Below are 12,734 nucleotides of genomic sequence, written 5' to 3' on the forward strand. Positions count from 1 at the left end.
ACTGGGATCATGTGATCAATGTGGGCAGCATAGAAATACAGCTCATTTCCAGTGTGAAACGTACTGCTGTTGTCACTCCACCGCCTTGATGCTGCCATCCCTGTGGAAAACTGGCAATGGGACAGTCAGGTAGGCTGACTGCTTGGCAGAGTACTCGGTCCCCTGCAGCGGCGAGATGGCCAATCTCATAATCAGGCCCTTAGACTGAATATTACAATTTGCAGGAATACGGCCTGCTCACACTATTGTTAAGTCTCCGTCAAAGTCCATCAAACCATACTTCATGATTCATTTATTAATTACTGTGGTTAATTTTGAAACACCACTAAAATGCAGGTTCAATTTTCTTGATCAATTTTCAAATCTTCATGCTTTATTTTAAGCATTTCAATCTCTGTCTTGTTTGCAAGAAAGAAACCTTGCAGCTGATTTTGCATATCATCGAGTTCAGAAACCCACTGCTCTAATTCCCCAGTTTCCTTGGAGAATAACTCAAATTTCTGATCCAGTCATTTTAGGTGTTTAGCTGTTCCTTTATACTCATAGTAGACTGAAGATGAGTTTGCGTGATCTCTTTACGTTCTTGCAAAATTGTATTGATAATCTGTAGAATTGAAGGACTCTGGGTGGACATTATTTACGGCCCATCATTATATTTTGGGGGTTTGTTGAACTTTTTCAACCATGCCATCTCCCCATATTTAGCAGTTCTTTCGAGTAGAGAAGACTCAGACTCAGGATTGGTAACACGCACTTCAAAACTCGAAGTGCTATCAGATCACATCTGTGCTTTTTCCTTAACTTATTTATAGAATTATGAAGTTGAAGCTATGATCATGATCTTCAAGGCTCGGAAATAGAGTTTCAAATGGGGCACTCTTAACAGACTTATGTAATGAAAACATAGCATACTGAGTACATCTCCTGGAGACATCTTCTAGATTAGGAAACCTTTTATGAGAAATTGGGTAGCTAGGTCAAAGGCATCCTCCTGTAGTCACACATTTGTCAAGGCAGGGTGCCTGTAAATTAAACCTGAGTCTGATGCAGGACGATTCAGGTTTGATTTACAGGCACCCTGCCTTGACAAATGTGTGACTACAGGAGGGTGCTTCCCTCCAGATGGGTGCTTCCCTCCAGATGCGCATGACCCTTGAACCACTCGAATATAGGGCTTTTGAAGGAAAGTTTCTTTGATTCAAAGTGAGAGCCTGAGGCCTAATTTTTTTTAATGGCATGACTGCTTAGATAGGAAGGGACACTTCCAACCCTGACAAGTCCGGAGACCCGTGTGAGCTTTTAAGGCGGGCCAAAGCATGTTGGTTTTAATAGGGTTTTTTGAGACATTGGAACTCTATATTAAGACCCACAATCTGCTTCAGTTATGTCTAGGGTTCCTACTTATTAAAGGAAAATTCCCTAGTTTTACCGTGAGACGTTTTTGTCTCTTATCTTTTGAATCCCTGCCACATATCCAGCTGTGATTTATATAGGAACACTCACCCTTTTTCAGTTGAGTTCACCCTGTTTGTACCATCACACCAAAGTGTGGATGTGATGAAACATGCCACTATCAAGTGGGTGAGACGTCTACTCCATAATCCTTAAATTTCCCCCATTACTGTCCTTTTTGGCAAGTTTATCTTAGCTGCCTTTTTGTGTTTGTGATTATATTTGGAAGAACACTACTAGGATTTCTCTTCTCTCGCTCTCTCTTTGTGAATGAAAAGATTCAGCCTATGACTGGTATAATAGTGCCCATCTAGATTTCTAATCCTGAAAAGTCTCTGTAAATTGAGTTCTAGCACAGTTGTTCAAAGCGTGTATGATTTGCTCTGCGTCTATTACCTATGATTGTGAGATATGTTTAGATTTTGAATGTTCCACCTTTCCTTCTCCATGCACATTATCAAACATAAACATATAAATGAGAACCTACTTGTAAGGAGGAGGGTTGAAAATAAAATAAGGTGGAATTGCAGAAGTGAAAAAGAGGCTATATAGGCATTGAAAAGAAAATCGCTATATGAAATTAAATAGCACATTTTATGAATGTCTTGTACTGCATACAGCTCTGTAGGGTATTTGTTTGGAGAAATTGTCCTGGAAAAATGCACATTTTTTTCCAAGTTTTGTTTGAGGAGAATGCCTCTTAAGAACCTCTGGATTGTCAGCCATAATATGTGAAATTGTGCTGCACAATATACCATTTTAATGTGTACTTTTGAAATATTTTACTGGAGGGGATCCCCGACAAACCATCCATAAAGAAGTGAGGATCGCTCACTTAGTTAGCTCTGTGCTGGTGAGGCCTGCTGTTTATGTTTCACCACTTTCAAAGTTCACAAGCCGCCATTTAAATCACATTTTAGGCATTGAGAGCTTTTTAGTTTTGCTGCTTTAGTCAACACTGCAAAAATCAGTTTATCCGAATCTAAGGGTCACTGCGCACTAGCGTGAGAAACTTCAACCTTTTGATGAAGTGCGTTAAGAAATAGGCGATATGACTTGTAAATAATCCGAAAAAGGGTATTGTATAAATATAGCTGAAGGCTCTGCTCCAACAAATCTAATAAAAGATACAAAAGAAATCCAATTCCTCAGTACACTATCTATAATACCATATGTTCTCTTCCGGTTTTATTCTGTAATAATTGTTCGTCGTTGACAAACCTTTTGATCTTTTTCCACCTTCCTCTTTTGAAACGGCTTTGGAAATAATTCATTTTTTTCCCTTTAGAGACCAGAAACAACACGCATTGTGTTGGTGGGGGTGCGTGTCTTTTCAGGCTACGTTTTGTTGGTTTATCGCGGAGCAGCACTATGGTTGATTCAGAGGAATGTGAAAGATTCACTTTCAGGGAATGTGTCCATAAAGATTGCTGGCAGTTAGTAAAGCACGGATCGCTGCTCTGTTAATGACACGCCATCACTCACAGAGCTCCAAACAGAGCATCCAGCCAATCTCACCGCTGCAGCTGTCCCTCCGTCCACAGATTACTGTGGAGGCAATGCATCCGAAGACAGCAACATTGGCTTACACTCCGGGCCTAACAGGGACAAGAAATATCTGCAAAGAAACAAGGCCATTCAGCAATTTCTGTTCCAGCAAGTCTAGGTTTTGAAAATACGATTAGTTTTAACCTTTGAATTCAAAGGCGTGAAGTGAGAATAAAAACGCAGTTTTCTCATCCATATTTTCATTGCAAATGTTGCAAGCTGTCAGGGGTAATGTAATATATGGAGTAATTAGCAGTGCATGGTGAGGGTGCAAGTCTAAGTTACCATGCGTAAAGCCGACCCCCCAGCTGAGTCCCAAGCCTTACAATGGCTGATGCCACATTCTTGTTGATGTGGTGGCGGCCAATCAGATGTCAGTAGGAGATCTGTCTGCCCCGCGGATCTTTCCTGGTGTGAAGTATACAACGTTTTTTAGCATTAATTGCTCAAAAACCACAGAATAGATTTACACCACACCACAAAAAGCATGTTTTCTCATACCAAGATCTAGCTTTCTCCAAATTTTGGAGTACATCCGTTTAGCATTTTTTGCGGTATCATGAATGGGCAAAACAAATTTTGGGACCCCCTCTTTCTGGGTCCCCACTTGATGCATCACCCGAAACTTTCCAGGAAAGAGCTGAGGTGGATGAGTCTTTCTTTGTGGAAAGTTTAGTGAAGATTCATCAAATAGAGCTAAAGCTATTATGAGAACAAAAACAGATTTTTCTAATATTGTAAGCAGGTTCTGAGTATCAAAAAGGAGAACAGCGAGGCTTGGCAATCAGAAACAGTTTAAGTTTAAATAAACAATAATGGCCGGGAATAGCAGGCACATCACTTACAGTTACGTGCTGAAATTCAACTTGCATTATGTACATGCCATGCTTTTATACTGTGCAGTGGGTGCAATAAAGAGAAGTTCATTCCCGTTTGGGCAGGAAATACTGGCACAGTGGGCCATAATTGTGTGAGATGCTGGATCCCAACCTGATTGAAGTGGCCATAAATACCAACTGGCGGTCACATTTTGATGTGGTCCAGGTGATCGGGTGTGTTGTGTGTGTGTTACTAAGCATTTTTTGAGCTTTATCTGATGAATGCAACTGTCTTGTTGCTCTGGTATCGCGTCCTTGGGCCAAATGCTGGCCCTCTGCTCTGCCTTTGTTTGTGTTTATGAGTGTGTGCAACTCGCTTCTTAGGCATTGCATCCTTGGGCCATATGTGATTTACTGCTGCAGTCTTCCAGGTGTATTTGAGGCTATTGCATATCTGGTATTTCCACCACAGGAAGCGCTAGTGGTGGACAGAGGGTAGCTGTATTATGTAGATATGATAAAGGGTGACTCTGAAACCATAATAAGTGTTTTATTGTGAATTTGGGTAACACAGGCAACAGTTGCTCAGTGGTGTACTGAACTCCTAAAATTGGGACTATTTTTTAAATCGATCCAATGCTAATATTCTTCCCTCTAGTTGTGCTATCATCTACAGCCCTGGCTGTTTGTGTCTGTGTCTTCCATGTGGGGGTTCCCGGTTTGTGGTGTGCGTTTCCCTCTGCTTTGGATAACCTAGACAGATGTAGGATGATTCAGAGCAGCCTTCTTCACGCAGGCACATATTAGTTGCAGGGTGAGGCATAGCAAGAGCAAATTTATAACCACTGGTAAGAAGGCCTTGCATTGGCGTGCGATCCACCTTGGCATCCAGGGAAACCAGAGGTGAAGCATTGTATGTTTGGGGCACCTCCTTCTCTAACGATGATCTGCTGTATAATATGCAGGCTTTGGATGATGATTTACAGTGTGCTGCTGTCCAGGTCGATCATGAGGACGAAGGTACAGCATGCTGTACCTATTTTGGCCCATTCACCCCCTTCCATGCGGTCCTTATCTCCAACACGTACCAATGCTGTATTATCAAGAGGTGGATGGTGTGCATTTCTTCGTTGATTGCGTTGAGGCCATCTTCCGTGATGTACATCATTTTCAGCAGTTCCCACTTGGTGATCTGCAGCCCCAGGCATTGGCCTTGGTTTGCACTGTGAAGAAGGTGTCTTACCCTCCTACAACTATTTGTGCATCGGTGAAGAATGTCCTTGAATCTGTTCTAACCAAAGTATTCATCTGACCTTCGTCTGACCTTCTTTTGCTTACTTGATGTAGACGAGCTGTGCCTCTATTCATCAGGTAGTGATGCAGTGCAGAAAGATCTCCGGGTATGACAAAGGTGGGCGTATAGAGGGTGACTAGTGAGCAGACCCCTCTCTAGTCTGGGATGAGCTGGGTGTTGGCGTGCTAGCTGCAATGCCAGTAATAGTCCATAAAGTTGGAGGTGTGCCACTGCATATCATTATTATAGGTTATACTCCTGCATTTGCTGTTCACCTCGATGGGCATCATCCCCTTCCCCCTAATTCACAAGGAATACATTGGTAGTTACCTGACTACTGAGGGTTTCCCCTTACCATCTATCCATGTGTGCCCTCCTGCCTCTGAGTTCCAGGTGCCTTGGCATTGCATCAGTAGGCTGTCATTCGAACCCACCCCCATGGGACCCGTTGTTACTTCTACTCCCCAAATTGATGGCCCTGCAGGTGAACTGAAAGTTGGGGATACACTTGTTGTTCATAAGTACGGCTCCAGTTACACTAAGAGCTAGCCTTGGTCCACAGGATACTACTTGTGTGGACATGTTATTGCACTGGGCCGAGGGTTTGGTAACCTCCAAGAAACTCTTGTAGGAGCTGGTTTTAGGCCCTGTGTTCTAATACCGTGTCTAGCCCTTTTTCTTGGACTTGTCTAGCTCAGACTTGATCTAGTCCTGCTCTGTCAAGATGTATAGCACTTCAGGAATGATGTAATTCTTGGAAGGTTCACTGGGCCCTGTGGAGTTAAAATGTTGGGCCGGAGCTTAGCTCTTATTCGGCATAGGTATAGTGTATGAGGCACAAGGTTTTGCTGAGTGGTACCTTCTGAGACAGGTATAGTCTATCTGTGTCTACTCCATGGGTTATCATTAAGCAAACGTATCATGAGTTGGTAGATATTTGGCTCCTCCTGAGGTCATGTGATGTTACCAGTTGTTCTGTAGTAGTGCACTGTGTAATGCATGAAGGGATGGTGTCCTTGTGTGTGATTAAGTTTCACGCTAAATGTGTTTCATCCCGGAACTCATGGTGGACCAATTTACCAGGTGACCTTGGCTGAAACTTGACCTGCTTGTGTTCGGTGATACATAGCTGGAAAAATATCAAAGCACAAAGGGTAAAAGACAATACATAGATGAATGTTTTCAGTTGGGATATGAACGACTCGACACAAAGTATGGGTGCTCCTATCCACAAAGTGTTCGCAAAGTTCGGGGGATGCCCTATGGGCGCTTCTGTTCCCAGAGTGTTCATAGTTCATGTTGAAAAAGTCTGTGATGGTGAATCCTTTGGTGGTGTTGCTAGCGATGGGTCCACGCGAATGTCCGGGATGTGTATTAATAAACTTTCCCTTTGACCTTGACAGCTGCAGGAGATGAAAAGAATACTTTGAAGAAGAACCCCTTAAACTTGTTGTCTCTCCAACTGTGATGGAAGTTGTGGAGTAGGACTGGATCACCAGGCCGCTGGACGATGTAGGGTAAGTCAATGGAGGTATGCACAACCTTCCTGTGGGTAGCCTGTTTAGAGAGGAATCTGCAAGCTTTGTTCAATTCAGAGAGATATATATACATTTCATTACCTAGAGCCATGGAGCTCAACTCTGTACTTAGTTTGGTTCTGCTCTGAGGAATTGGTGTTCAAATTGACCTATCAGTGACTAGCTGATGGGGGGTCAAATAGTGGTCTCTGCTTGGGGTATTCCTTAGCGTGAACAGGGCTAGGGGTAAGGAATGCAGCTATTTGTATGCATGGTGGCACACAGTTTGCTGAGTTTGTTTTTTAGCAGGCCGTTGAGGCGTTCTACTATGCCATTGCTTTAGGGGTGGTATGCTGAAACCATCTTGTGGGTTATCAGGCTACAGGGTATGACTTCGCAAACTGGAAAGGTAGCTGCAGCTTTTGCTTTTTTTTTCTTTCTCTTCTCACTCCTTCTCTCACCCCCTAGACTCCTCCTACAGTCTCCCTTCCACCAAATAGTCTCCCCCGAAGCCTACATTTTCAGCCCTGTAATTATTCCTTCCCAACCTTTTTCTCCTTACCTACTATCTGCCTATTCAGGAACTAACTATTGAATAAAAACTCCTTCACCTCCTTGTACTCATTCGTGGAGGCCCCTTCCTCACGAGGACACACTTTCAGAATTACCCCACAGGATACAATGCCTTCACTATCAACTACCTGCCTAACCTCTTAAAAAATTTAGCCAAAAAACACAAACATCGCTTATTCAAAGTCAGACCCAATACACTATTCTCTGATGTCTACTTCTGTACAAACAAGGGTAATATAGTTAATGACCTAATCTTCTATACCAGAAAACGAGCATGCTGGAGGAATGTAATATATTCCAAGCTGCGTATATCTGGCACTAGGAAAACACCTCATGGTCTCAAATTAACGACATCGCCCTCGTTCACCTTCAACGCTAATGCCACTATTACCCTCTACAACAATGGTATCATCCTTATCCAAGCCTCTAATGCCAATCTAGCCATGATAGCCAACATCTTCCCTATGCTCAAGAAGGCGATCTCAGCTAACTCCAATGAAGCCTATCCTCACCCTATCACCACTCTTGACTTAACCAGTCCTCCCCCCTCCACAGCCGGGAGATCCACACTTGCCCTAAATCATCCCTCCCTTAGATGATCCTGGAACCTCCCAACCCCCTGTCAGATTGACCCAATACACTAGACCTCCGACTCAGAATGTGGTTGAGACTACTGGCTCCCTCCTCTCGCCTTTCCCCAGTCTGATACAGATTAACTCTCGAGCTCTGAGTCCCCCTCTCACCCAATCGCCATCGCCCTCATCGAAAGTTCCCCCGTCAAGCATCCCTCTTTCTACGTCACCCGCTAGGTCGGAGTCCGGGCAAGTGCCCTCTACAGATCGTGTTCTGCTAATCCCACTCAATCCTTACGGGACATTCCCTAACTCTCAGGACAATGGTCCTTCTACTCTCCTACTCTCACCAACCCCTCTATCCTTACTTCATGGAACACCGCAAGTCCGCGATGTCCGGCTCCTCCCTCAGGAACCTCAAAATACCTCCTTAGACCTCTCTGGGTCACATCGAGAACCTTCCTCTCCACCAGAACTCCCCACTCAGCCTTTACCCTTCTCACAACATACAGACCTGGTGGCACGCCTGGACGACTTATCTCTCCAGCTGCACCTTCTCACAATCGAAAGTCATGATCTGAAAGCCCCCTCGACTGAACACCTCCCCTTTATCAGTTCCCTCTTCACCCGTGCAAAGTTGCCCAGAGCACCTGCTAGTGACAGAACTCATTGTGGTCAGCCTCCCCACTACCCTTCTCAAAAACCATACTCCCACCTAACGCTCCCTCCCGCCCCAGAAGAGCGAAGACCTATCTTGCGTCTAACGATATCAATGACCTACTCAATTCTTACTCACTTATCTTAGACACCAACAAGACCGCTCAGGGACAAATTCTAGCTATCCAGGCTAACCCGTACAGAGAACCCCCTCACAACCTTAGAGGCCTAAAAAATGACAACCTGATGAGAGTGAAAATCATATAGTCTCCTCCCCCTCCTACACCAGTGCATCTTAAATGCGTACTACTCAACTGCAGGTCAGGCAGCAAACACGCCTCTGACATATTCAACCTCATAAAACACAATGAGATAGACATCATCATTCTCTCTGAAACTTGGCTCAATACCGCTTCCACTCCCTTCCTAGACCTCCTAGTGCCTCCTACTCATGACATAATATGTCTAGACAGAGCTTTGAAGCTAGGTGGTGGCCTAGCCTGTATACATCAGAGCACACTATCGGTCTCCCACTCGAAGTCCTTTACGCCATCGTCAAGCAAATATCTTTGTCTCAATATCTTTAGTGCGTAAACCAAAAAAGTCTCGTGGTCTATATGTACAGGAGAGAGAAATGAACAGAGACATGCAAAAAGAAACGAGCCTCAAGGTGCTGTATAGCTATAAGGATTTCCATCAACAACCAGTGAATGGTCAATTTCATCATCTGGACATCCAACCTTCCCACCACTATCAACCTCTCCAACAAGAGGTATTTGTTGTGGTTGGGTGTCAACCAAAACACCAAAGGTGCAAAAGGGAAGGGACAAGAAAACAGCGTGGATTCCTGTCTTGACCGGAGCGTGTGTCACTAAATGATGAAAGAAGTGCAGTGCAGAAAAAGTGAGATAAAAAGGGATTTAGAGGAAGAAAAGAAAATGTATTCGAGGTATTCCATCTAATCCGTAGATTAAAAATGGTGCAAAGAACAGCTTTAAACAAATAGGCTGTATTACAGTACGGTCGACATGTTTCAGCCTTTTCGACCCAGTGGTCAGGTGTCTTTCCTCAGGACCTTATACCATGTTTGTACTGCTACTGCAACAATTTATGTGAACAAGAAAAAGAAAAAATAAGTGTGTTAAAATACAACCTTTGCGGTGTGCATCCTTTCGTGTAAACGGTATATCTGTATTACCTATTTAGCACGAGGAATATGCCTCACCTCACCCGGAAAAGACTCAGGTTGAAGGAGGCCCCTCCCTATCCCCGCCCTATCCGTCGGTACCTCAGGGACTTCAGTCCCTGAGGTACCGACGGATAGGGTGGGTCCTCCTTCAACCTGAGTCTTTTCTGGGTGAGGTGAGGCATATTCCTCGTGCTAAACAGGTAATACAGATATACCGTTTACACGAAAGGATGCACACCGCAAAGGTTGTATTTTAACACACTTATTTTTTCTTTTTCTTGTTCACATAAATTGTTGCAGTAGCAGTACAAACATGGTATAAGGTCCTGAGGAAAGCCACCTGACCACTGGGTCGAAAAGCCTGAAACATGTTGACCGTACTGTAATACAGCCTATTTTTTTAAAGCTGTTCTTTGCACCATTTTTAATCTACGGATTAGATGGAATACCTCGAATAAATTTTCTTTTCTTCCTCTAAATCCCTTTTTATCTCACTTTTTCTGCACTGCACTTCTTTCATCATTTAGTGACACACGCTCTGGTCAAGACAGGAATCCACGCTGTTTTCTTGTCCCTTCCCTTTTGCACCTTTGGTGTTTTGGTTGACACCCAACCACAACAAATACCTCTTGTTGGAGAGGTTGATAGTGGTGGGAAGGTTGGATGTCCAGATGATGAAATTGACCATTCACTGGTTGTTGATGGAAATCCTTCTACCTATGCAGCACCTTGAGGCTCGTTTCTTTTTGCATGTCTCTGTTAATTTCTCTCTCCTGTACATATAGACCACAAGACTTTTTTGGTTTACGCATTATTAGACAGGGGACTGAGTCTAGTGTGGTCTTTAAACCGTCCCTTGGACCCCCTTCACTCTATATTTGCTCAATATCTTTAGTCACAACCTTCCGGTGTGCAAACTACACACATTTTATCACCCCCCTGGGGACAACCTCCCCTTCATCGAGCAGTTAATGGAAATCATCTCTGGCAATGTTCACTCTACCATGGCCCAAATCCTCCTCAGTGATTTCAACCTTCACTGGTCCAACCTCAATGACCAAGCTGTAACATGCCTCAAATCCTTCCTAAGTGATCACGATCTGATTCAACATTGTGAAAAGCCAACCCATAATAAAGGAGAAATTCTGGACCTCATCATCACCAAAGATCACACCATCACATTGGACACCATTACCCCGTGTGATTGGTCCGATCATCAATGCATCTTCTTTTTTATCAGAATGGAAGTCTCCCAGAGAAAGTCTCAACCAATGAAATCGAAGATTTGGAAAAGGGACCTCAGAAATATCAACACAGCAGATCAAGCAACCCACTGTATATCTGCCCACTCTCCACAAGTGTATATGACTGAAGTACATGCACTCACTGACTTCTACAACTCCACTATCGCTGGCATCATGGATTCCATTAATCCATTACAACAAAAAAATGCCCCAACTAAAATTTCCAAACCGTGGTTCAACGACAACTTAAACATGGAGCGCCGCAATCTTAGGGCAATCGAACGATCCTGGAAATCAAATCCATCTTTGGACCAACTAATAATCCTCAGAACGGTAAGGAGTTCCTATAACAAACTAATCAAGATCGCAAAGGCCGACTACTTCAGGTCCCAACTTAATCAAGCCACTAATCGCCCCAAGAAACTTTTTGAGCTGGTGAAACAACAATCGGTCGACACACCAAACCGATCGGTCTCTGAAGTCAGTTCACCTTCATACGATGAACTGGCTGCCTTCTTCAAATTAAATCATAAAAGCAATACATTTAAAAGAAAAACCTCACAACCAGTCAATACAATACACAATCTTCAAGTTCATTACAATGGATTAATAAACAACTCCTCTGGTTTTACGTAATCTCATAGCTGCCTTCAAAAAGTTTAAAACACAAAATAATGTAAAGTGATCAGTAGACATTTTTAAAAACAGTAATGCCGCCCTTATATGTTTAAACTTAAGTTTCTTGAGCAGATCTTTCAGATACTGTCTCCTTGGTCCAGCATAAAAAGAGCATACAAATATAAAGTGAAGGGTATCCTGTGGAGATCTGTGATCGCAGCCGCAGGGCCGTTTATCGCTAAGTTTATAAAAAAAAACCTCTGGCACTGCTAATAAAAGGTGGATAAAACCAAATCTAAAACGAGTCATTAAAAATCTTTCATGTGAGTTAAGTACAAAAGACAGATAGGGTTCTATACCAGTAGTTGTTTTGACCATGGTGTGTTCTCTCACAGTCCGCTTTAAGAGTTCCGCCTTTTCACGAGTGGTACTGTGCACTCATTTAGGTACATAAAGATAATTCCTGCCTTTTTGAGAATAAACCAGTCTAGCTGTAGGTTAGGGAGCATGCTTTCTTTAGGGGTGTGTGCTGGGAGGTGGAGATGGTTCAGAGCTGTGTATAATAGGCTTTGGTGCATGACTGGTTTCCCTGTAAAAGAGTCCCTGTTGATTGAGATTGTGGGGTGGGGGTCTGTGTGCATCCCCTAGATTCCTAGAGTCCTCTCTCAAGTGAGAGAGCAACTTCCTGTATTTCCCTAGGTTATAAACTAGCTGTCTTAGTGTATGGTAGTTTGGAAGGTGATGAGGAGTCCTTTGAAGGTTGCTGCTCAGCCTTCTGTACCGGGAACTCATGGATTACTCCTGTGGTCCCGTAGGCTACCTCTTTTGCAAGTGGGTTGCCCAAATAGATAAAGTCCTGGCCTCCTGTATGTGCTGTGCACTTGACAACTGATACTTGTTTCGGCAGTGCCACCACATTGATGAGGAGTTCTAACAGATCCCTGTGCATTACTCTTGTGCCATCAGATTTGAGGAAGCCTCTTCTCTTACATCTACTAATACTGGAATAAACGGTAGTTGTAACATGGGCCAGGGCTTTATATAGTCAGAACATACAGTGATGGTGTCCCATGGGCCTCAATAAGTGCCACCAATTCTGCTGCTTGTGCAGAGAGGCGCAGGAGCAATGTCAGCTGTGCTGTGATTTGCAGGGATTGTGAGGATTTTCTGATTATTTCCTCTGACTATTGCTGCCGCTGTGTGGCTAACACCAATTTCTTGATCTAAGACAGAAGAGCATCTAAGAACAGAA

This window comes from Triturus cristatus, chromosome 2_2, assembly GCF_964204655.1.
Source record: "Triturus cristatus chromosome 2_2, aTriCri1.1, whole genome shotgun sequence".
Classification (NCBI taxonomy): Eukaryota; Metazoa; Chordata; class Amphibia; order Caudata; family Salamandridae; genus Triturus; species Triturus cristatus.